Source organism: Natrix helvetica (assembly GCF_964273705.1).
Source record: "Natrix helvetica genome assembly, chromosome: 4".
NCBI lineage: Eukaryota > Metazoa > Chordata > Lepidosauria > Squamata > Natricidae > Natrix > Natrix helvetica.
Window position 1 is genome coordinate 56,470,490 of NC_138550.1, and position 5,255 is coordinate 56,475,744.

Consider the following 5,255-nt stretch of genomic DNA (forward strand, 5'->3'; position numbering starts at 1 on the left):
TAGAATAAGTTACCTGAATCCACTGAGTCACACATACTTAAAAATAGCTTATAGCTAACTTTCCACTGAGTTTTTTTTTCTTGATTGCTGAAAGCATCTTGAATTTGAGTGGGTCAGTAAGCTAACTAATGTATAATTTTAAACTTGCTAGGGATTGCTACCCACAATATTGATAGCATAAATATAATGACATATTATACAAGACATTTTGAACAAAAATAAAATGTGCAGTTTCAGAATCAATATACATGCAGTTTGTATATTAGTTACCACCAATTCCATATCTAAAGAGTTTCACGTGATTACCGTAATCTCATTCCAGAAATTGAAAATTCATGACTGTGAAGTGAAAGCCATGAGGGAAAGTAACACGTATCCAAGCAGGATAAATTGTGTTTACGATTTCACCTCTCTAAAGGAAATTGCAGTGAAGTTAGAGGAATTAAACAGAACAAAACTCATTGTGCAAAATTCAATAAATCAATATCTCAGTGAATGTCTGCTTTATAATTATTCTAAATTAAGAATTGGCCGCAGTCATAAACCTTTGAGAGATAGACTGTCAGCTGGTGTTCATAGCTCTATGCACAAGATTTTAGTTAAATATAATTCTCAGCAAAATATTTTCAAGAAGCAAAATTTTACCAATCAAATCTGTTAGATATTAGCATATATCGTAGTAAGACTCCCCTCTGGTCCGCTGCTACAGCAGGAAACAGGTATCGTTCTGATTGGTCGAGGGGCGTACCCGATCCCTATAAAAGGGGAACCCTCCGACCACAGAGCAAGCTGGATCATTACTACTACTAATAAAGAGCTGTTAAGTCACTACGTGTCCGCAGTCTGTCTCTCGTTGCCCAGATCTAACATTGGCGACGAAGGTGGGATCGAGGGGCAGATAGGACGAAGAACGCTACCTCCAGAATCTCCGGATTTGATCCAGCCCAGGAATTCGGCAGAAATTCCGGCAGCCATCTCAGATCACCGCAGCGCAGCAAATTCAAACAGAGAAGATGGCGATGCATGCTCCCCCCGCTCCTTTCGACCCAGCAAACGACGAATGGGAAGCCTTCATGATTCGTTTCGAGTGTTTCCTCGAAGCGAACGAATACACGGGGATCACCGACGCCAGGAAGAAAAACATCTTCCTCGGCTACTGTGGAAAGGAAGTCTTCAATACGGCCAGAGACCTCACTGCGCCTACTCCAATACAGGCAGTATCGTGGACGGCGTTGCAACAGGCCCTGCAAACTCATTACGCGCCAAAACCTTCCCGCCATGTCTGCCGCAAGGAATTCAACACGAGGAACCAGAAGGCGGGAGAATCCATCAATCAATATGTTGCAGCCCTACGAAAAGCAGCAACTCACTGCGAGTTCAGGGATCTGGACGAGCACATCTTAGCGCAGCTCATCTGTGGGTTAAGAGACATTTCTCTACAAAAGAAGCTGTTGGCAAACCCGAATTTAACCCTACAGATAGCGCTGAACGAAGCAAGAGCGTCAGAGTCAGCAGAGAAATCATCGGTGACCATACAACGAGGGGCCAACGTAATCCAGCCAGCACCGAGGCAAACCAGAGTACACTACGAGGACACAAGCCCCGACTACGAGAATCCCGAGTTCGAGGACAGTCACATGATGCGGAGCAGTCACATGAGGCCTGGGGGGAGACCCGGATCCCGCTTGCCGCCCTGCGCAAGTTGCGGAGGGAATCACCCCAGGTCTACTTGTAGGTTCAGGAACGTTGTTTGTTCGCACTGCAACAAACTTGGGCACATCGCACGAGTGTGCCGGAGCGGAGTCCCTGCCTCATGGCAGCCACCCATGTACCGCCAACAGAAGCCCAACCCAGGGGCTTGGCGGAATCAGAAAGGGCGCCCAGAGAGAAATCCACAAGTATATACCCAGAGAGAAAATTCCCAAAGAGCTGAGCGAGCGTATCCCCAGAGAGATTACTCACAAGGAGCTGAGCGAGCGTATCCCCAGAGAGAATACACACAAAGAGCTGAAAGAGCGTTCTATCAAGACGCTCAACGAGAGTATTTTCAGGATGGAGACGATGAGATAGAGTTGACCCAGAGAGAGGAGTTGCGAACGTATCTCACCACAATACATCAGGTCCGCCCTAAGCGACCAAAAAGGCTGAGAGTCACAGTCCTCTTGGAGGGCTCACCCTGCGAGCTAGAAGTTGACACAGGATCAACCCTGACGATTATTTCATGGGCATCCATGAAACAGGCTATCCCTAGCCTCAGAAAGAGCCAACTCCGCGCTCCAGACGTCCTACTGCGAGACTACCAGGGGAACCAAGTCCCCATCGTGGGCCAAGGCACATTCCACATCCGTTTCAAGGACATCGAAGCCCAGCTGCCCGTGACCATCGCCAGCGCGCCATTACAGAACCTTCTGGGGCTTGATTGGTTTGAAGCCTTGGGGTTAGAAGTCACCGGAATCAACGCCGTGAGAAACAGCAGCGCTGATCAGATTTTTAAGGAGTTCGAGGACGTGTTCAGCCCCGGTCTTGGTAAGTATGTGGGTAAACCAATATCATTCAATTTAGACCCCAAAGTGGCGCCAATCCGACTTAAACCGAGGTGAGTGCCTTTTGCACTCCGCCCAAAAATAGATAAGGAAATAGATAAGTTAGTGGAGCAAGGAATCCTTGAGCCGGTGGATCACGCGCGTTGGGAAACACCCATCGTGACCCCAGTCAAACCAGACGGATCAGTCCGCATCTGCGCGGACTATAAATGCACAATTAATGTCGCGCTACAACAGAGTGCATATCCTGTGCCTGTAGTACAGCACTTATTGCACTCGTTGGGGCCAGGAAAGGTATTTGCTAAGTTAGACATGGCACAAGCTTACCAGCAACTGCCAGTTGATAGCGCCACAGCGGAGGCCCAAACTATAGTGACGCATAGAGGAGCATTCAAATGCAACCGGCTACAATTCGGCGTGAGCATTGCCCCAGGATTGTTCCAGAGCGTCATGGAACGACTTTTGCAAGGGATACCGGGAGTCGTCCCCTATTTTGACGACATCTTGGTGTCCGCTGCAAACGAGGAGCAATTAAATAAAAGAGTCAGAACTGTTTTGGCCAGAATCAGAGAAAAGGGTCTCCGCCTTAAAAAAGAAAAATGCCAAATTAACGTGCCTAGCGTAGAATTCCTGGGTTATAGAATCGATGGTCAGGGAATACACCCCACTTCAAAGAAAATTAAGGCGATCCAGGACGCCCCCACACCACGAAATCAGACCGAGTTGCAGGCCTTCCTCGGATTACTTAATTTCTACAGCGTTTTTCTGAGGCAGAAGGCGACCGTTGCTGAGCCACTACACCGTCTACTCCAGAGGAACGCACCATGGAAATGGGGACGATCCGAAGCTGCAGCTTTCGCCGGGATAAAGCGCCTGCTCACCACTGACTCACTGCTTGTCCAATACAGCCAGACCCTACCGCTGGTATTGACCTGCGACGCATCACCCTTCGGAGTTGGAGCAGTCCTCAGCCACAGGATGCCCGACGGAAAAGAAGCACCCATCGCCTTCTACTCCAGAACTCTTTCATCGGCCGAAAGGAATTACAGCCAAATGGACCGGGAAGCGCTGGCTGCTGTAGCTGGAGTAAAGCATTTCCACGAATACCTCTACGGCCGCGATTTTGAACTAATTACAGATCACAAACCGTTGTTGGGACTTTTGGCGGGAAACCGCCCCACCCCGATCTCCCTTTCTCCACGCATGACCAGGTGGACTGTTTTCCTGGCTGCGTATTCATACAAATTGATTCATCGACCGGGCTCCACTCTCGGACACGCAGACGCACTCAGCCGTTGCCCATTACCTGACATTCTGCCAGACCCCACTCCAGAAGTACAGGTATTGCTCATTGACTGTTTGGACTCTGGACCGGTTTCTTCATACGACGTTGCAAGATTCTCCTCTAAAGACAATGTAATAAAGCAAGTTCAAACTTGGGTTGGAGGGGGTGGCCGAAAGGAAACGTGGGCCCGGAATTCAAAATGTTTTGGTCAAAATGGGACGAACTCTCAGTGTTACAAGGTTGTTTATTGTGGGGGGATCGAGTTGTTATTCCGTATGTTTTACGTAGAAATGTATTAGAGGCTTTACATGTGGGTCATCCGGGGATTGTTAGAATGAAGGCGTTAGCAAGAAGTTACGTTTGGTGGCCAAACATGGACAAAGAAATAGAGGAGTGGGTGGCCACTTGCGACCCATGCCAGGAATCGAGACCAGCACCCCCGGAAGCGCCCGCCACAGAATGGGAGAAACCTAAAGCACCCTGGTCGCGAATACACATCGACTTCGCAGGGCCATTCCAAGGTCAGACTTTCCTTATAGTTGTGGATGCATACTCAAAATGGCTAGATGTAGTCCTAATGACTTCAACCACGGCAGAGGCAGTCATTAAGGTTCTACGGCGACTGTTCGCCACTCATGGCCTGCCCGACCTCCTATAACGGGCCCCAATTCACGGCCATGCATTTCGAAACGTTTTTAGCAGGTCAGGGAATTCGGCATGCCCTCGTCGCGCCATTCCATCCGGCATCAAACGGACAGGCAGAGAGAATGGTGCGATTCGCAAAAGAGGCCCTCGCTAGGATGGGTCCAGGTGATTGGCAAACACGCATTGACTATTACCTCCTAATTCAGCATATTACCCCAAGCGCAACGATGGGTAGGAGTCCTGCTGAACTACTCATGGGCCGCCGTCTACGGTCTCACCTGGACCGTCTTCACCCAAATTACTCTGCCACAGCTCCCCCAGACTCCACAAGTAAAATTCGGTCTTTCAGCATAGGGGATTCAGTATACGCCCACAACTATGCAGGGGGAACATTGTGGATGCCGGCAAAGGTCATTGGCATCACGGGTCCACGATTGTATTTGCTGGAACTAGAAGATGGGCGGAACTGGAAAAGGCACATCGATCAACTTCGGGGTCGCCTAGCACACTCAGACCTTCGAAACGAAGAAGAGATTTCCCTGCCTACAGAAAGTCAACCACGCGAGAGCCCCATCATAGAAAACTACGACACCTGCGAACCAAACTACGACACCTGCGAACCAAGCTTGGAACAAGAAAACACGTATGAAGCAGGGCGAACCCCAGACAACGCAACCGAGCAGACTCCAGAACGCCTTAGCAACGAAGGCACAAAACCTCCCGAACGTGAAACAGGAAAAGCACCCGATCCTGCAACCACTTCTAACCAGCCCGAACTACGA